Source organism: Camelus dromedarius, chromosome 36, assembly GCF_036321535.1.
Source record: "Camelus dromedarius isolate mCamDro1 chromosome 36, mCamDro1.pat, whole genome shotgun sequence".
NCBI lineage: Eukaryota > Metazoa > Chordata > Mammalia > Artiodactyla > Camelidae > Camelus > Camelus dromedarius.
The window spans coordinates 6,170,489-6,194,398 of NC_087471.1; the positions used below are offsets into that span (position 1 = coordinate 6,170,489).

Here is a 23,910-nt window from a genome sequence, read left to right on the forward strand (position 1 = left end):
CTCTTCCCAGTGGGCACTCTCCAAATACACGTAGCAGCTGAGAGGACGCCGCCTGGACAAAGACAGAGCACACAGGCACAGCCGGCATGTTGATATTTCGTGCCACAGAGATAAATGATCCTGATAACCAAGTGTGCTTTCCCTTTCCACCTCTTGTCCAGACAGTCTGACGCTGGGTAGATGCATTAGGGAGCAGTATGGCTCATCTAAAAGCCGACCTAGGGAAGGTCTGGTGTTCTGAGCAGGTCCGCTTTACACAGGAGAATATGCCCAGAAGGCGCTCATTGTGCCGAAGAGCCCTTCAGCCAGCCCCCTTTGGCAGGGCTCCTTCTGGCCTCAGCTGTCATCTGGGTTCCCTCCAGGGCCTGGATGCTGGAGGCCCTGCCTGCTTGGAGCAGAATTGGGTTGGATCTGTAGCTGCAGAATCTTGGGCTTGTTTGGGGTAGAGTAGAGGATGGCTGGGAAACAAATTTACCCCAAGAGAAGCTGGTAATTTGGAGAGATTGGAGAACAGGGGATTATAAAAAAGGATATAAAGTGTTTGACTCAGATCCATCAGGCAGAATGTTAAATACCCAAATCTTCAACGTTTTCCTTTGCATTTCCTTCTGATCTCTCTGGGGCTCTGGGAACAGAGACAGGAAGGGTGGTGGCAAAACTGTGCTTGTTATGAGACACATGTCTGACACTGTTAAACCATGTTAATGCAGAGAATGAAGGTGTCAGACCTAAGAATAATTGCAATTTTCTGTCTAATTCCCAGAAGGGTCCCTGCATCAAAAGTTAATAGTTGACCATGAATTAACCAAACCCTACACATAATTTTCATCAACCACATCCCTCATTTTTACAGACCGACCTAGGAAGTCTGAATAACATGGCTGAGAGCATGTCCTTAGCAGCAGGGAAGCAGGGCTACTGCTCAGCCTGGGAAAGCCAGACTCCTAATTGGAACTACCAGACATGAGTAGGTATCCACAGGGTATAAGGCTTTGTCATTTATCCCCTTATCCAGTGCCTCCCTGCCAAGAAGCCTTTAACAGATATAGTTGGTTTAATTTAAAAAAAAAGTCGTTAAAATTCTCAGCATCACTTTTCCACCTTGAGTGAAGAGGTGGACTGAACATTATACTAATCAACACTCACTCCGTGCTTGCCTGGCACTGTAATGCTCACGGACTTTTCTGATGTCGTTTTACAATTTATTACCCACCCCCGTACTCTTTTTCCAGATGTCTTCATGGCTTCTTCAGATCTTCCCTCGGGTCACCTCAGGTCACCTTGATTCCTGCCCTCAGGGAGATAATGTTTGGGGAGGGGTGGAAAAAATATACAGAAATACAGCACGTAAGTACATTGTACAGTATGTTACAAGGTGATGTATAATACAGAAGGGAAAAAAGGATGTGAGGAAAGCAAATAGGTAAGAAGACCGGAAGTGTGCTGAGTGTGCGCACCTGCCCCTGCCCAGGTGGGTAATTGCAATTTTAAAGGTGGTTAAAATAGGCCTTTTTGGGATGATAACATTTGAGCAAGGACCCAAGGGAGTGAGTCATGTGCATCTGGAGGGAGTGTGAACAGCTAGTGCAGAGGCCCTAGGACGGGACCATGCTTGGTGTGTTTGAAATCAGTGTATTGGGAATAGATGGAGTGGAGGGAGCGAGGGAGAGCGGGGAGAGGAGTAGTGGGAGCTGAGGTCCAAGAGGAAAGGGGCCTTGTGGGCTAGTGCAGGACTTCGGCTTTTACTTTTGAGGGTAACTGGAAACATTAGAAGGTTTTGAGTGGAGGAGCAATATAATGTAACTTGTGTTTGTACAGCATCTCCTTGCTCCTTTCCAAACAGGTTGTAGCAGAGCTGAGATGGAAGGAAGGAGCATGCTAGGAGGTTACTGCAATAATCCAGACAACAGATGATGATAATGGACCCAGTAAGAAAGCAAAGGAGGTGGTGAAAAGTGGTCAGATTGTGAGCGTATTCTGAAGGCAGAGTGAACAGGATTCCCAGGCAATTGGTTGTGGAGTGTGAGATACAGTGAGGAGTCCAGACATAGAAAACAAACCTACACTTACCCAAGGGGAAAGGAGTGGGTGGGAGGGATAAATCATGAGTTTGGGATGAACATATACACACTACTGTATATAAAGTAGGTAAACAACAGGACCTACTGTGTAGCACAAGGAACTATATTCAGTATCTTGTAATAACCTATAATGGAAAATAATCTGAAAAAGAATATATATGTATAACCGAATCACTTTGCTGTACACCTGCAACTAACACAACATTGTAAATCAACTAGACTTCATCAAACATTATGCATCTGAAGATATATAATACAAATAGAAGGGTTGCCAATAAAAAAGTAGAGTTTTTTCTATTTGAATTTGTATTAATGAAATGAATTCTTTTTAAAAAAATTGAAGTATAGTCAGTTACAATGTGACAATGTCGAGTGTACAGTATAATGTCCCAGTCATGCATAGATATGTTCATTTTCATATCCTTTTTCATTAAAGGTTATTACAAGATATTGACTATAGTTCCCTGTGTTATACAGAAGAAATGTTTTTTATCTATTAATAAAATGGATTCTTAAGCACACACACAGTTGCTATGCTTAATTTAACTTATATTATTAATAAATAATTATTCGTATGCTTTTATTCTCTGTATTGTGAATGTAGGTCAAAGAAGCAAATTATTCAGCTTTACAAAGGTGTCATAAAGATAAAATACTTGAATTTTCAAAGATTATCAGTGTACTTTCAACAACAAAAAAGCACAATTTATTATCACAGATTCTAAGAAGTGTTGTGACAAAAACTGTTAGATACATATGTGGCAGACCTCTACTGGTGAGAACTGTAAGTGGTGATGGTAAAAAGAAGGCCTCTGATGTCTGTGGTGTAAATGCTGTCTCTGTACACACAGAAGCTGGGTTTTCTCCCACCTTTGAACTTCCTCCAGCTGCAGGTTCTCTCCTTCCATGAGGGCAATTGGGGAGGCACACAGCATTAGCTGACTCCTGCCAGATCATCACCCCGGCCCCTCCTGGGGCAGGTAATTCTCTGCTGGTGGTCGGATGTGTCAACCCAGAGTCACACTTCAAAACTTTCCTTCTGGTCCTTATGTTGCATGAAGACCTTGCCTGGTAAGGAGACGGCCTCGGTTCAGGTGGCAGACAGGTGCCAGGGTCTAGCTGGCCAACAGTTCCCTACCACGGTCTCAAGCTTCATGGAAAGTCTAGCAAATCATCTTTAAACATCAGAACATCTGCTTTGTCCAGAAGGACAAGAGGATCCAGGTCTAACTAAAGGCTTTGGAAACTCTCCTCTGTATTGTTTCAAAATTCCAGAGTCCTAAAATTTCCCAGACAAGTCATTGCTGGCAACTCTCTACCTTTTCAACATCCTATATTTAATCTTAAAAGGACCTCAAGATTTTACCTTCAAAAAAATGGTGGGGGTGGAGGGTATAGCCTAAGGGGTAGAGCTCATGCTCAGGGCGCATGAGGTCCTGGGTTCAATCCCCAGGACTTCTCTTAAAGAAAAAAATAAAAATAAGTAAACCGAATTACCCACTTCCTGCAAAAAATAAAATAAAATAAAATAAAATAAAATAAAATAAAATAAAATAAAATAAAATAAAATAAAATAAAGGAGGGATGTCACGGGGTTCAAATTCTTCTGGAAAGACTGAGCAGGCCTGTGGGTGAGGTCCCTCAAGTTCACAGACAGGGCTCTGGTCGATCGGCCCGCTGAGAACAAACCGCATGAACTCAGGTCCAGATCTTCAGGAAGAAATGAAGCCAGCTTCTGCCACCTGCAAGGTGTCCTGCCACCCGTCACTCTGCTTTTGGTTTTTGGTAAAATCCAGTATTATCTTTTATTCCCGTATAACTTTTAATCTGCTTAGACGTAAAACTTCTTCATGCCTTTTTTTTCCCTCTCCAGATTGTGCACCCACAGTATGTTTTGTTCTAAGATGCCTGCTTTTAGGGCTGGGAGCTCAGAAGTCACGGAGAGTTTTGAAGTCTCGATGTCGTGAATCCACCCTCCCCACCTTCTTGGGTGGAAATTGAGCTGTGGTCCTGGATCTGCCCTTTCTTTGTCTCTCACTGGCTTGCCCTTGGCATAGTGACATCACATTCAAAGCCTTTTCGGGGAAAACTTCTCAAATGGCTCCCCCACTGACACTCACATCTAGATTTTTGTCTCACATTGGAACGTTGTTGGAGCCAAGAACTGGAGTGTGATTTGGCAATAACCCAGCTTCCGTGTGTGTGAGAAGCAGGTGTAATTTGAAATAATGACCTCTTTTTGCCCGCTTAGAATAGAAGGGCTTGGAGGAACCCACAAAGGCTGGACCCCGGCAAGCAGGAGAAAAGCTTTATCTTTTAACAGGGATTTTTTAACAGTACCACTGTGGGGCAAGGGTTGTTGGTTTCCCGATTTTGCATAAAGGAGTATAACAGAGAATAAATATGTTTAATTTTAAAATATCATTGGTAACATAGAAAAAGCCACACAGCACATTTTTAATGGTGAAATAGATGTTTAGTATATTTTAAACAATATTCTTTTGTACTCATGGAATGGTTTGGTGACCATGAGAAAACCCCTCTCTCAAAAAATGCTCAAAATTGGGAAAATAATTAAACTGATTTAAAAAACGTCAATACAAGAGAAAGTCAGGCTAAATTTAAAAAATGGCTTCTGGTCATTTGGTATAACTTTTTATGCTTAGCATTATTGATACATATCTTAAAATTATTCAATAGTTGATAAAACAAAAAACCAAGGAAAATTACGAAAAATAAAGAAAATGAATATATCCTTTGACTTAATCTTTTGTTTGTATTCTATAGAGGGAATATCATGATTATATAAAGATTTATCCTCCAGGATGGTAACTAGAATGGTATTTTTAATGAAATACTAAAAGAGCCTGGATATTCATTAATAAACATTTTGGTGATCATTCAATGGGATAGTACATAGTCACTTAAAAATTGTCTAAATTAAAAAAAATGGTCTAAATTTTAAAAAAAGATGTGCATGATATTTTTTTAAAGTGAAAAATGTGAGTTATAGACCCAAAAATATTATATGATTCCACACCTGGAAAAAAGTGTGTGTGTGTGTGTGTGTGTGTGTGTGTGTGAATTCACAACAGATTTAAATGTGTTTAAATTTAGGAACTAGTTAGGAAGGATACAATGGAATGTTAACAGATACTAACTTTGGGAGATAGATTGGATAGATGGAGGGTCCCTTAAATAAGTCAAACAACAAGGTAGAATTATAGGTACTTTTTGATGCCTTTTAAATTGTATATATATATTTAAAAAATCCTAAAACAGTGTTAGGCGGGATGAAACTCTTACGGCAAAAGGAAGATGCATGAGGAAACTTTGAGCCAACACTGCCCTCTGCTGGGAAAGTTGTGTCATGCACCGGCTTGGTTTGCGCCGGGTCCCGGAAGCAGCGGGTCAGAACCTTTTGAAAGAGCAGGGAAGGCCACCGGGACGTTACCCCGTCGAGCAACCTTCAGACCTGGGCTGCGCGTCAAAATTACCAGGGCTGCACCTACGGAGAATCGAATCGAGCAGGTTTAGTACTGGGGCCAGGAATCTGTTTTCGTGAAAAAGTGCCCCCCAGGTAGGCTCACAGTCGGATGTGGGTTTTGGCCTCCATCCTTCCGTGTTGCTTTGCAAACTGAGCTGGTCGATAAAGTTAGTTGTAGAGGGTTACACAAGAGGTTTTAGCAGAGCCAGAACTGAACCCAGATTCCTTGATTCGTAGTCCAGAAAATTCTTTTTAATCCCCCTCTCCAAGCCCCCTTTGCCATCTGGCCGTGGTGAGGTCCTGTTCAGTTTTGTGCCCTGAAACTACATGCAGCCAGCAATGACCCTGCCTAGACACTGTGGCCTTTCCTTTTACAAGTGCCACCTGGGAGTTTCCTGAACTTTCTCCTCTTGCTCACCTCTTCAGTTACAAGCTGGTTCTGAAGATTCTACACCAGTAAGTTAGGAAGTCAGCCCCTTTCCCCTTATTTTCAGGCCCCAGGATGAGAAGGCTTGGTCAGAATCAGGCCCCACCATTCATCAGCTGTGAGACCTTAGGCAGGACAGAGCAAATCTTTAAGCCTCAGTTTCTCCATCTTTAAAGTGGCAGCAAATAATCGTACTGTCCCTCTTAGGGTGGTTAAAGGAGATAAACTATGTCCAGGATCTAACCTTGGTGTCTGACCCCTGATATATTTACTCTTCTTTTTCTAATGCAATATGGCAATGTAGGTGGTTAGAAGGTGTAATGGCACTTGGAATCCTGATAAACAAAGGTAGCAATGCCAGGAATAGACCTTATTCATTTCAGAGAAGTTCTGCCAAATGCCCATTTAATTCTGGAAAACAAAACAAAACAAAACAAAACAAAACAAAACAAAACAAAAAACAACCTCCTTTCAGTTAGGGGAAAATGTCTATAAATAAAGGCTCTAAAAACTTTAGAAAATAAAATTCTTTCCTATGTTCGAAGTTAAAAGTTATTTTTCAAATATTAAAAAAGTCTTTCTGTTTTCTCAGCATCTTCACCTGAGAAATTAGATGCCCCACAAATGAGCATTTTATAAGAAAACTATTTGATGCACCGTGTATTTCTAAACTAACAAAGTGACTTTGGATCCTTGATGAACAGTAAAAATCTCAAAAGCATTCAGATACCTGAGAAAGAAAAACAAAGCTGGAGGCAACATGCTCCCTGATTTCAAACACTATTACAAGGCCTTTGTCATCAAAACAGCACGGTACTGGCATGAAAACAGACATGTAGGTCAATGGAACAAAGTAGAGAGACCAGAAATAAACCCACATTTATTATGGTCAATTAATTTACAACAAAGGAGCCAAGAATATACAATGGGGGAGGGACAGTCTCTTCCATAAATGGTATGGACAGCCAGATGCAAAAGAGTGAAACTGGACCACTATCTTACACCATACACAAAAATGGACTCAAAATGATTTAAAACTTGAATGTAAGACCTAAAACCAAAAAACTCCTAGAAGAAAACATAGGCAGTACGCTCCTTGATACCAGTCTTGGCCATGACTTTTTTTTGGCTCTGACTCCAGAAGCAAAGGCAACAAAACCAAAAAGAAACAAGTGGGACTACGTCAAACTGAAAAGCTTCTGCACAGCGAAGGGAACCTTCACCAAAATGAAAAGACGACCTACTGAACGGGAGAACATCCTTGCAAATCCTATATTTGACAAGGGTTAATATCTGAACTATATGAAGAATTCGTACAACTCAGTAGCAAACAAACAAACAAACAAAAACAATCTGATGAAAAAATGGAAAGAGGATCTGACCTTAAGCCAGTGAGAAACGTCACTAATCGACAGTCTCATGTATTTTTCAGAAGCCCTCTTTTGGGGAGTTATTTTGTATTCTCTTATATAAACGTGTCACATTAATTCATTTTGCAATTGAAAAAGTCTTCAAGTACTTGCCCAAACCTCTTTTTGGCATGACTTCATCATTACTGGATATTTTTAGGCACCTATGGAAACACAGGTGGGCGGGTGGGATTTATTCTGTTGGAGCAGCAGGGGCAGGGCATTGGACATGGGACACATAGTGTTCAGGGGAACCCAGAGTGGGGTTGTAAGGTGTTGAGGGGGCCTGGGGACTCAGCAGGGAGGGTGCCTGGGATTGCAAGAGGTAAGAGGGGGCTGAGAGCAGGTGTATCAGGGCCAGGCAGGGGCTCCATGGAGAACAACCACCCAGATCAGTGATTTCTAAACTCTGCTGCACTCTAGAACCACGGCAGAGGCTGAAAAATGTCCTAATTCCTGGAAACCCATGAATGTTACCTTATTTGGAGAAAGGATCTTCGCAAGTGTGGATCTTGAGATGAGCTGGTGATCCTGTATTATCCAGGGGGACCCTCCATACCATCATGAGTGCCCTTATTAGAGAGAGGTGGACAGAGAACAGACAAGGGGCTGTGAAGGAGGAGGCAGAGGATGGAGTGATGTGGCCACAAGCTGAGGGATGCTGGCAGGTGCTGGAAGAGGCATAAAGATCCCCAGGGGTTTTCATGTTGACAGTTTGGGGACCAATGGCCAACATAAAGATCCTTTCCCCTCATTTCAAAATCCGCTCCATTTGCCTTTTTTGGAGTCTGATAGTTTACCAATTAGAAGTTTGCACCTTGGAGTTTCTTGATCTGCTGCTTCAGCCGTTTCCCAGTTGTGCCTGGGGTGGGATTTGCTCTTGTTCTATCCCGGCTCCAAATGATAATCTAGACATTTTCTTAGTTCAGACTGAATAGCCCAGAGGGGAGGGTGGAGATAGAGTGGGTACCCTCAGATTTTATAGAACAGACTTCATTTTGTTAGCCTACCAAGTAATTTGCACGTGTTATCTTTAACTTCAGTTATTAACTTCCAGTGAACTATTGGATTGAAACTCGTAATAACGGCAAGTTGTGGTTGGTCGTTGAGAAATTGTCAAAGATGCTGAAATGAGTCTTCTGATGCCTTCAGCCCCCCTTCCTTTCAGAGATCCTTCCATCAGGGACCCAGTGCCTTCATGGACCCTGGGCTTCCCGACGCAGCTCACCGGGTCTCCCCACTCACAGCCGTCCTTGCTCCCTTTCCCTGTTTGTGACTTACTGCACCAGAGCTTCGAGTCAACCACAGAGGAATAACACCCCTCTAATAAGACAGCATCCAGAACCACCAGAAAGAAGGTCCTGGTGAGGAAGCTGGCTGATGAAGCAATTTCCATTTTGCGCCTTCACTTTAACAGTCATCTTAGGGCAGAACCTCCAGCCTCAAGAAATTTTCTCCTCAGCCTTCACCTCTCTTACCTCATGGCTAGGATAACCCAGGGCTGCAAAGAAACAGCGGCTTTTACTCTCTGGAGAGCAAGAGGAACTGAGCAGAGAACTAAGATCTAGAAAAGATGGGGCTTGCAAAGTAGATCTCATCAAAATCAAAGCCAGCTTTCTGGGGCTGTGGGGGGCCTGTCCTGCTCCCTGGGAACCCTTGGAGGGAAAAGAGGACCCTTATAAAAAAACTCTCCCTTTTCACCCTCGCATCTTCTTTTCCCTTTTCGAGATAGACTTATTCCCCAGGTCAGGGGCAGGAAGCTTTGTTTCTAGTACAGGTCTGACAGGATTCTGATTGCTTAATGCAGAATAATAACCAGAGCATTCGAAGAGCGAACCTCACACGTGTGGCAGGGAGATGGGAGGCGGGGATGCAGGGCTGGTATCCCTCACATCTGCCCTTGGATAAGAAGACCTCTTGATTGCAAATACTGACGTACTGTGATCTCTTTTAGAAAGCATTTTTATATTTTAATATACTTATTTTTTTATTTTGTTTTATTCTAAAATTTAAATTAAATTTAATTTTTATTGAAATATAGTCAATGTACGATGTTGTGTTCATCTCTGGCGTGCAGCATAGTGATTCAGTTATACACACAGTTTTTTTATTATAGGTTATTACAAGATATTGAATATAGTTCCCTGTGCTCTACAGTAGGACCCTGTTGTTTACCTATTTTGTATATAGTAGTGTGTATCTGCTAATCCCAAACTCTCTATTTATCCCCCCTTCTTTCCACCCTGTAACTGAAAGTTTGTTTTCTATGTCTGTGAGTCTCTTTCTGTTTGTAGATAAGTTCATTTGTGTCATTTTTTTAGATTCCACATGTAAGTGATTTCATATGGTATTTGCCTTTCTCAATCTGACTTACTTCACTTAGTTTGATCATATCCAGGTCCATCAATGTTGCTGCAAATGGCATTTCATTCTTTTTCATGGCTGAGTAGTATTCCATTGTATACATACACCACAGCTTCTGTATCCAATCACGTTAAATGCTTTAGGACAGAGGAGTGTCAGGCCTAGGGCAGCAGTGCAGCAGGTGTGCCTGCCTGCGTGGATGTATGCTCCAGTGTGTTTATGGGAAGGTGACATGTCCCTCAGAGGGCACAGAACTCAGTAGTGTTGCATATGTTCAATAGCATGGGTGCTGTGAGCACCCAAACACATGCTGATGACTTGAGAATCCAGTGTTCCTTACCTGTTGGGGATGGTGGCATAGGTTTGAGAACTGGGAAGGAAGGGAGAGGGTAGCCTTGATAGCTACAAGGCCTACTGACAGGACAGAAGGAAGGTGGCCTTGAGAGGCTCAATGTGCCCCAGGACACTTAGGCCTGAAGATGCTTATAATCTCCTTTTCCAACCGGCATCCCTCAGCCAACCTCAACCCGGATTGCCCCCCCATTTTTTTTTTTTTTTTTTTTTTTGCTTTTTTGAGGTGGAAGAGGTAATTGGGTTTATTTCTTTTTTAAAAAAAACGTTATTTTATTGAGTTGTAGTCAGTTTACAATGTTGTGTCAGTTTCCAGTGTAGAGCACAATTTTTCAGTTATACATGAACATACATATATTCATTGTCACATTCTTTTGGTTTATTTCTTTCTTTATTTGTTGGTGGAGGTACTGGGAATTGAACCCAGGACCTCATGCACACTAAGCATGCGCTCTACCACTGAGCTATACCCTCCCTGCAACCCGGATCCAATCCTAACCCTTCCCCATCTCCCCATCTCCCCATCTCCCCTGCTGTTGTGTCCCTCCTGTCCCCCTACAGGGTCAGCTCACCAGTTTAACCTAGGATTGGAGCTCTCGAAACCGGCTTTATAGCAGGGCCAGACACACACACACACACACACACACACACACACACACACACACACACACACACACACACACAGACACTATATTGGGGACATGGTATCAAGTTACTCTTTTTGCTGCTGCAGCCACAGACCTCTGCCTTACTTCCCACAGTTCCCTCTCCACTGGGATAGACGATATATGAACTCGACCTTGTAACAGGTCTCTTTTCCCAGTTCCAGAGCCTAACCCTTTGCCTTGCACCCAGTATATTTTTGTCATTTGTGCCTTTCTGCACTCCACACCACACTGGGTGTGGGGATCGGTACCCGCAGGAGGAGCCCCTGCCCCTCGGGCTTCTGCTCTGCCTGCCGGGCAGTGTCTGCCCATCCTTCTCAAGGTCTGGGTGGCGGGGTCCTGTGACTCACCCCTGTGCATCTCACTGGTGTGTGCTGGACCTCAGAGTCCTGTTCTCTCTGGGGCTGGGGCTGGTGGGAAGGAACATTTTGTTACCTTTTGCTGGAACTGTGGTGGGAGACGCCTGTCTGACTTCCAGGGACAGCCCAGGCCGGTACCTAGAATAGCCTCCTCCAATCCTGTCCAGCCCCAGAGGGACTGCTGGGAGCCGACCGGCTGGTGTCACATGGTCTGCCTCATCCTGTGCAGATTAGCCAAGTTCTAAAATGTCTGGGTAAAGCCCAGCAGCCTGTGGTGCGAGGTGCGATGTGATTGTGTGTGTAATGTGTGCACAACGGCACCGTTGTTAGCAAAGAAGGAGCTCCAGGAGGAGAAAATGGAACCAACAGTTAGAGAGAGAAGCCTCCCAAAGTCCAATAATTAAGTTCCTTTAGAAAGAACATCTTGACATAGAAAACAAACATATGGTTATCAAAGGGGGAGGGGTGGGGGAGGGATAAACTGGGAGTGTGGGATTAGCAGATCCAAAGGACTATACACAGAATAGATAAACAAGGTCCTGCTGTAAAACACGGGAAGCTAGATTCAATAACTCGTACTAACCTACAATTAAAAAGAATATGAAAAAGAATACAAATGTAAATATATATATGACTGAATTGCTATGCGGCGCACCAGGAACTAACACAACCTTGTAAATCAACTATACTTCAATAAAAATTTTAAAAAAAGAATGTCTTGATCTTGAAAGATAGAGAGGGAGGCAGATTAGACATGGGGTGGGCTGGGGGTGGGTGGGCGCCCTGGCTCCCCTTAGTGAAAAGAAGATGGCGTGGAGCATCCTGGGTCCCACGTATCTGTCTGCCATTAAAGCCATTGTGTGACCAGGGCGTATGAACCATGTGTTTTTGCTGCTTTGACGTTTGGAGCCTTGCTGTTCCTGGAGGGACTGCCCTTCCAGTGCTGGTCAATTTCTAGGGATAGTAAAGGACCCCCCTGAGAGCCTGTCTTTTATGTGCAAACCAGCCAATCCAGAGCCTGTTCCTTCAACCACCTCCTTTATCGGGCTCTTGCGTCCGGGCCACCATCTCTTTGCCCTGATCACCCCAGGGCCAGGCACCAGACAACTAAGACCATTCCTATGCCCCCGGCCTGCTGACATTGCTCAACTGGCCAACCCTACACCTGCCTACCCGGCCACTTGCTGTTTCCTGGGAAACCACAATAAAAGATCTTGCCCACAGCTCCCCTTAGTCCGTCCGCCCGACCCTGGTGCTTCCCGTGTGGCCCCCCACAGCGTGGTGCGGCCCCTCCTTCTGGGAATGAAGAGGCATTCATCATTTTCACTGGCCTCCTGGTCTGTTGGCCTCACCACGCCTGAATAATTAGAAGACCTACTTCTTAAAAGGCACGAGGAAGTCTGAGCTTCAGTTTTTCTTATCGTGAAAATGAGAGATTAGATTAAATGGACTTTTTGGGAGCCTCCTTTTAATGATCCAGACAAGCTTGGGAGGGAGTGGGTCTGTGGCTTCCTCCCTAGCTCCCTCAGAACCCATAATTCTGGGGATCCTCCCCTCCCCTGGTCACTCAGGGGACTGACGCCGCTGCCCACATTCCTGCTGGCTGCCGGGGGCATACTTCCAAGCCATCCCAGTGAAGGGACGCCACCACTTAAGGCGGGGTGTGGAGTTTTGAATAAAAGTCAGACAAAGCTAATGCTGACGTCCTCTTGAAACAAAAAGGCCATAATTCAAAAGACAACACTGGATTCAACTGTGTGAATGTGGAACTGTTAATTACTCAGATTTAAAACCTCCATGTATTAAAACTTGGGAACATGGATCTCCAAGTTTTTGCTTTACCAGAATCACAGCTGTGCCCTTAGCCCATTTCTCCCTCTCCCCCCCCGCCCCATCCCCAAGCAGGAGTCCCTTCGGAGACACTGTAGTGTCCTTCTTTGCCTTTTACTGTGGTAAGAACACAGCACAAGATCTCCCCTCTTAAACTGTTAAGTGTACCATCCAGTCTTGTTGACTGTAGGCACGATGCTGTACGGCAGGCATCTAGAACTTACCTCTGCATGACTGAAATGGTACACCCATTGAGTGGCACCTCCCAGATCCCCCTCCCCCAGACTCTGGTGACCACCCTTCTGCTCTCTGATGCTCGCAGACCTCATCTAAGGGGGTTCATGCAGGGTTCGTGCTGCTGTCTGCTGTGTCTTAGAGGCAATTTTTTGGACTCCGGTGTTGCTACAGCTTGTCAAATGGATGTCTCGACCTGGGCACAGGACTTCAGGTGTAGCTGCTCAGCATGGGTCACAGGGATTTACACATAATTTACATCTAATCTCCTGCTAGCGTGGCCCCAGGCAGAGAACACTCCTGGGTCTGTATTTACAAGAAGAATAGTTTTACCGTCTACGTCCCCTAGATGGTGCTACTTGTCAAGTGTGAATGTTTTTTTCTTTCCTTTTTTTTCCATTTTTCTTTCTTTTGAAGCTGCTGGCATCTCGCGGTAGCCCCCAGGCCTAAGTGGGTGTCCGTCGCCTTAGTGGAAAGTTACTGTTGTCCCACTGGTGAGTGACCTCAGAGATGATTTCCACTGGAAATAATCCTCACCTCTGGGTATTTCAAAATGATTTAGGGTAGGACTGTGATGTATGATTTGTTTACGTGTGTGGCACGTGGCTCTCGTTCTTGGTCGCATGACTGTGCCATCAGTACTTCTGTGTGCACGGAAGGTGGTTGACATTTACAGGGGTAGGCCTGGGGAGGGAGGAGGGAGATGTCAGAGTTTAGGTAAAGTCCATGCCCTTTCTTCATCTCTTTCTCTTCCTGGCTAAACTTTTCTTTAGGTCAGAAAAATATCTGGAGATCCTGATAGACCATAAGCCTCCAGATGCCTCCCTGGTCTGCTCTCCATCCTTCCTGAAATGCCACTGGGTCACATCCATTTCTTGGGATCATCAGCAGGCTTCCTATCAAGTACACATCCAACCGCATCCAGACTAGCTGAGATCACACTGATCTGAGAAGCAGAATTTTAATAATGGGGATGAAAGGATGCTTTAGAAATGTCAGGGCACTTTTTATGAGGCAGAAGCAGAAGATTTAAACGGGGGACGTCTATAAAGAATCATGAGGGGTGGGTGAAGACCTGGGGAGACCCCAGGGTGGAAGGAAGGACTGAGATGGGAAGTGGGGAGGGGCGGGAAATGCTGAGGACTGCCGGCCTCCTGTAGGAATGGGCACTCTTGGTCCAACAGGAATGCTCTGGGAGCGATCTCTTAGCAGAGGAGGTGCCCACTAGACTTTGCCAGGGTTCCTGATACACGTCTGTGTGTATGTATTCTACCCAGCTCACAGGCATCCTGTTTGTTCTCAGTAATTGCTTTATGTTGACGAAGTCGCTATGGAGCGAATTCAGAGTCTTTGGAGGAGAACAGTTTGGCTGCCCAGTGGTGAAAACAGGTCAGCTGCAGATCTTGGTGCCTTTTGTTAAGTGCTATTGGCAGCATTTCATGGCTTTGCTTTATCGTTTTGGGCCACGGGAGGTCATCTGCAGGCGAAGTTGGTCATCAGGAGAGCTTTGGGGTCAGAGCAGGCTCAGGTTTCCTGTCACCCTGGGTTTTAGAGGCATAGAATGTGGAGTGAGGAGGTCAGAAAAGGAACAGCAGTCACCCCAGGAACTAGTTCAGCTGAATCCGGATTTTTCAGTTTTCTCTTTGCAGTCAATTTCCGTATCACAATCTAAAGTAAGACTTCTCTGCTGACTGCCTTTGTGTTTCTTTGTTTCACTCTGTTAGCTTGATTCCAGCTTCAGCATCTCATCACCCACTGATCTGGACACGCAAACAGAGTGTTGAGGAAGGTGGGTAGGAAAACTGAAGAGAGGAAGGAGACTGACCAGGGAGCAGAGTCTCTTGCCATCTGCGGGCTGTGTCCTGACCCCGGGACACAGGCTTGCAAGTTGAGCTCCTGCCCCACACTCCTCTGCGACGTGGTCTGACTCAGGTGATGGGAACACACAGTTCTGGCAACTTATCTGACTTCTTAAACAGACCCAGGCTTCTAATCTGTCTTACCTGCACACACTGTCAACTTCTTCTAAGATGTTGGCTGATAAAGGCTTAAAATATCACCACTCCTAGGGATTTTTGCACTTTAATTAAGAACTCTTGAATGAAATCCAAGCCCGTTAGCTTTGTATTCAGTGTCCTCTATGCTCTGTTCCCAGTCACGTTCCTAGACATACTCCCCTTTCCAGCCAGCCAGGTCATCGGACAGTGAGCGCTCCCAAAGCAGGTGTGTGATTTACTCTCTGGTGTTTGTGGTAGGTATCTGATGAATCACGCTTCCCTGAATTCAAGCCCTGTGTATTCTCCTCCCACACCGAGTCTGGATTGACCTCATGACTCGCTTGAACAAATAAAACGTGGTGGTAGTCATGTTGTACAGTTCCTGGGCCTGGGCCATAAGACGCCCTGCAGCTTTTGCTTTAGCTTATCTGCTGTCTTGGATGCCATGCAAGAAAGCCTGGGCCAGCTTCCTTGAGGATATGAGTTTCTGGCAAGAGAGAAGCCCTGGAGTATGCAAGACCATGCAGAGAGGAAGAGGGCCATCTAGTTGCTAGCTGGTTTCAGTCCCCTTGGCAGAGATGCCAGAGATGCCTGCAGCCATCCTGAATTTTCCAGTCCTGGTGGAACCATGAGCTGATTATGGAGGGGAGATAAGCCATGCTCCTGGGCCCAGCGTAGATTACAGAACTGTGAACAACTAAATGGTGGTTGTTGTCCAAAGCCACTAAATTCTGGGATATTTGTTACTCAGCAATAGATAGCTGATACAGTATTGGAAGGCATCTTTGTATCTACATGCCAAACAGGGTTTTATTAGTTGGCTCAATCTTTCCTAGGCATGGTTCACACATTCATACCTTCTTATACCCTCATGCTCGTGTTCCTCCAACCTGGAAGTCCAACTTGGAAAAACTGATTTTTCCCTTTTATCTGTCAAGATACCACAGATTCCACCTTCTCTGACACCCTAATTAGAATTGACCCTCCTTTTTCTGAACTCCTTTGGTACCTCCTGCTAGTTGGCATGTCCTGTCTTTGTGTATATAACTTTCTCACTAAAATCACATTCTTCAAGGTCAGGTTCTATTTTTTTTTTTTTAAAACATCTTTATTGAGATATAATTCACACACCAACAAATTCACTCATTGAAAGCATACAATTCAGTGGGTTTTAGGATTTTTGCAGAGTTGTGCAACTCTCACCACAATCTGAGTTTAGGATACTTTCTTTCATCACTCCAGAAAGAAACCTCACATCCATTAGTGGTCATTCTCCATTCCACCCAACTCCTAGCCGCAGGCAACTGCTCATAAATTTTTGGTCCAATCACAGTGTTAACTAATTGAGTGCAACCTCTAAAGCCCTTTTCAGACCCCCAGGAATGACTGCAGAGGTCAAGTTTCAGGTTCAGTGACAGGAGCAGAGAGAAACTTTGGTCGAGGAAGATTTCCATGGCACATTATACATCACCCCATATCTGCAGCTCTGTTACTTTGTCCTCAGAGATGAAAGCATCCTGGAGACAGGGCATGGTGGGAGCTTAAGTCAAAGCTTGCCTCTGCTGGTTACTGGTTCTGAGGTCTAATGCTAGTTACCCACCTTCTCTGGGCTTCAGTTTCCTCAGTGATAAAACTTCATGTGGTTAGTGTGGGGACTAGATGAGACGCCACACAGGGGACACTTCCCATTGTACCTGCAATGTTATTTCCCTTCTCCTAGTGCTTGAATGGTCAAGCCCCTTTCACTCTCCTCTAGACCCCTCCTTCACCCCAGCTTCCACCTTGACTCTGCTCCAGGTGGGCTGTTCTGCTTGAACAAAGACTGGTTGGACCAAGGCACTGTGGGCAGTGGGTGCTTGGAGAACTGGGGACAGTGTCACAGTCCCGGGGTGGGGGGCATTGTGATACCCCAGGACCAGACATTCCCGGACAAAAGACTCACTGGTTAGACTTTCATCAGCCCCTTTTTAAGATAAAACTTTGGACTATGGCTTTTCCTCTTCTGGTTCTCTTTTCGGTGACTTTCGGGGCACACGTGTCTAGGCAGTCGTATGCTGCAGATTGCTCGTCTTTTGTGCAGATTGGCTGACATAGATTTGCTCACTCAAAGGGCTGGCTAAGCTTTGTGGTGGGTTGGTTCCCCTAGAAGAGGCAGAAAAGTAAGACAATGTAGGCAAACACAGGGCTAGGTTCCCCTGAATATGCCGGCGGACTTGACACACTCTGTTCTCTTGGTCGATCAACTTTCACCACATTTGCAGCTGGGGCCCCATGGTTCATCCCGAACTCCTGTGGAGAGAGCAGGCAGGGAGCAGGCTGCCCCATATCCACGTCCATTCCATCCCACTGACGTCCTTCCAGCCAGGTCGTGCACACGCTCTCTGCTGGGCATCCCCACCGGGGGGTCCTGGGGGGCGGGGGGTAACACTGCACAAACAGAGCAGCTTCTACAGAGTCAGGGCACTCTTGGGACAGAGTGGCTCATGGTGGGGCAGAGGCAAGATTGAGGGACCCTGGCAAAGTCTGAAAGGTGGGGCTGTGCTTGGTCCCTAGGGGCAGAGCTGGCACTCATGACCAGAATTCTGATTTTTGTTTTCCACTTTGGGCAAGGAGGGGGGACCGAGAAGACCTTTTGATCCTCCGTTTTTCCCTAGTCCTGTAGTTGCAATAGACTTAGCTCTAAAGCATGGCCCTCTCCCCGCAAACCTGCCAGGTGTTCTGGGTGTTCCGGTGAAGTTTTGGATATTCCGCTGCACATCATTGGGTGCCCCCATCTTTACTCTGCACCGGGCTGCTGGCATCTCCATGTAGCGCTCCCACCCCTCCCAGGGATGCAGTGGGGGCATGGGGACTGGGGAGGGGTCGGGAGGTTCAGATCATGGTTCCTTCCGCTGACTGTTAAAAGAATTCCCACCGCCAGCACGGTGGTTTCTGCAGGACTGAGGGTACATACTGCCCATCGAGCTCCATCCTTGGTCGGAAGGGATCAACATGGGCTGTGTTAGCTTCTCTTTTCTCAGCCAAAGCCAGAGGGTGATAGAGAGGAAGCTGGCGTAGCTCTGTCCTCAGTGCAGGAGCAGGCGCTGGGCATGTGAGGATGCGAGCAAAGGCATGCAAGAGGCCCGCTGTCCTATCCCTTTAACTGTGTTCCCCTCACTCCCTTCTCCACTCCCGAACCCCCACACTCACCAAATCAGGAGGCGATGTCATCACACATGTGCGCGCCTCTGCTTTCGTGTGATGCCTCCCTCCGGTCACCGCTTCCTGTTTCTGAGTCATCAGGAAGGTAATTTCCCCCTGATGCTCACTATCCTCAGGGACACTCTGATCACCAGCATCTACCCAGTTTCCCCTTCTTCTGTCTCTTCTTTATAAACAAAACAAAACAAAACAAAACAAAACAAAACAAAACCAAAAAAAAAAAAAAAACAAAAACAGAAAAGCATGCTCCTCCTCTCCCCCTTCTCCCACCAAAAAGGGAAAAAACTAAACTAAACACAGTACAGCTGCCGGTCTGAGCTGCTGCAAGCTCACAAAATTCACGGTGGATTACAGCCCCCACTTAGAAGGATGGCTGAGTGCCTGGATTTAATTGGATAATTACAAGTGAAGATGACTCTGGAGTGCCTCTGCTGCTGCAAGATCTGACCTAGATCCTGCCTGCTAAGGGGAGGGGGGTGGTATTTGGCTGCTCCTCAAAATATAGAATGAATCCAACTGTCAGAACAAGATACCCCAGGAGGCACAAGATGGCACTGGAGGGATTCCTTAGAGTCAACTGAAGCAACTCTGCAAGGAGCTGCGTCTGTAGACAGCGGCCCCTGCCCTGCCGCATGTCTCCTCCCTCCCCCTTTTCTCTCCCCTCCTCCCTTTCCAGTCCTCCTCCCCCTTCTTTCTTGCTCCCCCTTCTGTCTTCCTTTTCTTCCTTTCCTTTCCTTTCCTTTCCTTTCCTTTCCTTTCCTTTCCTTTCCTTTCCTTTCCTTTCCTTTCCTTCCTTCCTTCTTTCCTTCCTTCCTCCCTCCCTCCCTTCCTCTCTCTTTCTTTCTTTTCTTTCTTCCTTCCTTCCTTCCTTCCTTCCTTCCTTCCTTCCTTCCTTCCTTCCTTTCTTTCTTTCTTTCTTTCTTTCTTTCTTTCTTTCTTTCTTTCTTTCTTTCTTTCTTTCTTTCTTTCTTTCTTTCTTTCTTTCTTTCTTCTTCTTTCTTTCTTTCCTTCTTTCTCTTTCTTTTTTTCTTTCCTCCCTCCCTCCCTCTCTCTCTCTTTCCCTCCCTGTCTTGTTTCCTTCCTGCTTTCCCTTCTTCCTCCTTAAATCAGACACCACATTGGCACTTGTTTCTGCCTATTTTTCTCTTTCTGTGTGATTTTCATGGGAGGGAAGTGACTAGTGGGATCAGGGGTGTGAACCAAGTGCCTGGGGCTCAGTCATTCCTTCCCTAACCACTCGCTGGGTGTACTGTGGGCCAGAGCTGCGCTAGGGGCCCGGCTCAGGGATGTACCCGGTACCCTCCCAGCCTTCAAGGATCTCACAGTCTGCGGAGACATTCTGTTTATCAATTCATCCATTGACGGACACTTGGGTTGTTAAATGATGTCTTAAATAAAACATGGGTCAGATTAGAGGCTGGGAGGGCCAGGCAGAATTCAAAACTAGAGAAGGGAAAGGCAGTAAAGGTCACAAGTGCATTTTGGGGGGATTTGCCTGGATTAGGGAAGAGATGTCAGTTCTGCACGGGCTGGTGGTAAGAAAGCCAACGGTGGCACTGGGAAGACGTAGGTAAATTTGTTAGGGCCCAGGACCCTAAAGAGAGTTCCTACCAGTTGCCCCCAAATTTCTTGGCAGAAGTTGAGAGGGAGGCGGGACCTGGTGGAGCTGGGGGAGCTGGGGTGAGGCAGAGGAAGAGCCCAGGGGCCCTTCCAAGCTTTGCAGGGGGCGCAGGAGTGGGGCTCGCAGACTGGAGACCTGGCTGCACCCGTGTGATTTCCTCCCTCCGCTCCCAGGCAGCTCACACTCTCTTCATGGTTTCTTCTTTGTTTTCCTTGCTCTTTGAGTGGTTAAACTACGGCTGGGACTAGAATAGAGGAAAGTTAAAATCAGTGAAATGGAAATTTTGAAACAGAGGGATCTAGTCAACCGCTCCATCTGAGCCAGTCTCTCGATCACCGCCTTGCCTCCTCCAGGATTGTGGCCCTAGGCTCTGACATCGTGATGGGCCAGCAGGGACTCGTGGTCCACAGCCTGGGCTTGGAGACAGAGGACCATCCGGTCCTCATGCTGTATCGACATGGGCTGGCTATGGAACAGCTCTGCACCTCGGTGTCTCGTCCCTTGGGAGAGATGACCATGGGCTTGCGTGGCCGCCCTGAGTGGACTGTCAGCTGCTCTACAGGACCTCTCTCCTCCCTGCACAGTCACACCCTTGCTTCGTGCACTGGAGTTGCCCCCCGTCCACTTAATCTTAATCCCCTTCTAATCCCATCCTGGTGAGAAGATATCAAGTGTCTGCAGCCTGGTCTGCGCGCGCCCCTCCCATCCGGGGTGAGTCTCCTGGGCTACGCGGGCCGATACCGCTTCACGTATTATCTGGGCTCATTCACTGGGGTTATTTTGGAAGCCTGGCTTTGTGAGGCTTCTGGGAGCCTGGCTGGGAATTATGCAACCGCTCCAGTCTGGTGCACTGAAGCTGCTGCTTCCCAGAGCCAGGGGCCCTAAGCCGGGAGACGATGTGCTGGGAAAGCTGGTGAAACTGAGCTCCTTAGGTTCCCAGAGGACAGAGAGCGTGGCAGCGGTCTTCTCTCCAGAGACTCGTATGTTGACTGACCTTGGTCGTGACTGACTGCTGAGGAAAGGGGAGGGGTGCAGGATACCCGGGATGGGGGGGTCCTCTCAGCTCTGAGTCCCCATGCTGGGGACAGGCTGGCTCTTGGCGACTGGAAGGGGGAAGGGAGGGGAGGAGAGGCAGGGGCAGGGCAGAGGAGGAAACAGAGAATCGAAAGGAAAAGGGAGGACGAGGGGGTGGAGGGGGCTGGGGAGGAGAACCCTGCCAAGTGGACAGGAAATGGCTTATTTTGTTCCAGTTGCCCCTGCCTCCCAAAGCCACAAGCTTTCCCTCCTCGAGGTCATTCTGTCCCTTTCCCCTCAAACACTCCTTTAGGGGCAGAATCTGCCGTCCTACAGGGTATGAAGGTGGGAGTCTGTAGCTTGTTTCCAAGCTAAGGGGCTGGGGGAGGGGTGACAAGAAAGGGTGACTTTGAGCTACGGGGGTGGCTCAACCTAGACATCTCTTTCATCCACCAGGGCAGACATTGGCTGCCCTCCCGTCCCTTCCCTGGCCCACAGCAGGCCTGTCTGTCGAAACACATCCTCTAGAGATTTCCTGATGGACACTTCCAGCCCATCACCTTCACCTCCGGCCCTGGAGGTGGTTGTTATCACTCCCATTTGACAGGTGGGCGGTGTGAGGCTCAGAGAGGGGAAGCTCGGGGCACACGGCCGTCCAGAGGCAGAGCCAGTCCTCAGCTCCGGTTCTGCCTGGCTCCGAAGCCATCCCTTAGGGCTCCTTATGCAACCCGAACGTTCCGCTGAGTCTGTCTCCAAAATATGTCCTGATTCTGTCTATCTCCCTTCACAGCCACTGATACATCCAGGCCGGGCCGTCATCACCTCTTAACTGGCGATTTGCAATAGCTTCTTAACTGCTCTCCCTGCCCCAGCTTTTGTCTCTCTCCAGTGTGCTTTCCACCAGGCTCTGGAGAAATCATCTTAAAAGGTAAATTGGTTGAGGACACGCCTAAACATAAAATTCGAGAGCTTCCTAGTGCACTTGGGCTCAAATCTGGACTTTTCACATGGCCTTCAGGACCTGTAAGAGCTGGCTCTGCTCTCTGCCAGGGTCTGAAACTCATTACGCAGTTTTATTAGTACCACTGTCTTCTTTCCGTGGCATGATCCAGCCACACCGGACATTCAGTTCTTTTCAACCTCAGAACCTTAGCACATGCTGCTTTTTCGGAATGGAAGATGTTCCCTCCACTCTTCATCTGGCAAATTCTTCTTCTTAGTTGGGATTTCAGCTGAAAGTTCTCTCTCTTATAGAGAAGAGATCCTTCCTGAACTCTTAAATTGAATTAAGCCATCCTTGTGCTTGGAGGTTCTCCATCAGCAAAGAAGGAAACAGGATGAGTTACAAAGATCTCATTGTCTGAAGGGAGAGAAAATGCTAGTTTTTCAAGGGGAAGAGTTTCTTTTGGCACTGAATTTCTTCTTGGGGCCTTCCCTAGGACTCCTAAGCTAATGTAAATGGCAGATGGTCCTCAACATAAATTATGTGATTAAGAGTGGCCTGCATGGACCTCTCTCTGGGAGGACTTGCCAGGGAAGGCTTCCCACAGGAGACAGGTAGGACCTCTCCCTTGTGGATGGAAGGATTTGGATGGGCTGGACAGGAAGGCAGCCTGGGCAGGGCTTGATGGAGTGTGGGAATGGCAGCCCAGGGCGTAGGAAGTGCCTGGTACATCGTAGCTTGGGTTTTTCTGGTCCCCGAGTGTTGCTTAGTGATGCACACCTCTGCTGTGGTGACCAGTGTGGTTTTCAGGCAATCCACAAAGGGGCCCATCCCTGCCCACCTCCTGTGTCCACTTCCTCTTTATCCACCCAAAACATTTCACCAGCTCTGCCCAGCAGGGCCGGGACCAGGGCGTGGTCAGCATGGCGCTGAGGGCACTTGGTGGGTGAGCCGAGTGCGAGGGCCTGCTTAAATGGTTCGCCCTGGGACACTAACTTCCGCGGGCCAGCGTCTGACTGGAGCCAATCAGGCCATCATCCATTAGGCTGAAAAAAGCAATAGAAACCTCGATTCAAGGGTGTGGGGAGGAGGCAGGAGAGAGGCACTAGGAAGAGGCGAGGAGTTGGACACGTTTATGCAGGAGTCCTTTCCAAAAACATCTTACTTCGTTTCTTTACATTGTCAGGGAGGCTTTTAAAGCCCAGCTGCCTCTTATTAATCCTGTTTGGGCTGAGCCCCTTCCCGCCAGCCCAGCTCTCGGGCTGTGCCAGCATAAACGCCCGGTGGAAGTGGAGGGTGCCCCCAGTGACGTCAGCGGCGGGGTCTGGGCTTCAGATCTCGGCCCAAGCAGCTGAGAACACAGGGCCTTGGGCCCCTTCCAGGGAGAATGTAAAGCAGTCTGCCCACTGCCCCAGAAGGCCCGCAAGGCCTGGGGGACCCGAGGCTGGAAGGGGGAGCATCGGACGCCTACACTGGGTGACTTAAGAGGTGGCCTGTAGACTCCAGGGCCGTGAGTCTTTCTCAGCAGGAGGCAGGGGAAGGGGCAGGGGTCTTGGGGATCACAGAGCCCCAGCCCCAAGTCTGAATGTCGACATTTACTAATTGTATGACCTTGGGCAATTTAACCGGTATTTCTGAACAATGTTTCCTCAATGGTACAATGTGAATAATGGTACCAGGACCCATCTAAGAGGGTTACTGTTGGGATTAAAACATGTTTCTTTATGAAAGGGCCCAGCACAGACAAGGTCTGGTGCATAATAGATGTTCAATAAATGTCCCCTCCCCTCCCCTCCCTTGCCCCTCTCCTCCCCTCCTCTCCCTTCCTCCTCTCCTCCCCTTCCTTCCTTCCTTCCTTTCTTCCTTCCTTCTCTTTTCCCTCTTCTCTCCTTTCCTCTCTTTCTCTCCCCTTCTTTTCCCTCTTTTC

At 47.1% G+C, this 23,910-nt stretch overlaps 1 non-coding gene across 1 annotated transcript; it reads right to left on the minus strand.

Moving 5' to 3' along the window:
- Positions 1–10,521: 10,521 nt before the first annotated feature.
- On the minus strand, positions 10,522–10,594 carry TRNAT-AGU (transfer RNA threonine (anticodon AGU)). The gene has a single exon. It is a non-coding gene; the product is annotated as a tRNA-Thr (tRNA).
- Between the last annotated feature and the right edge of the window lie 13,316 nt (positions 10,595–23,910).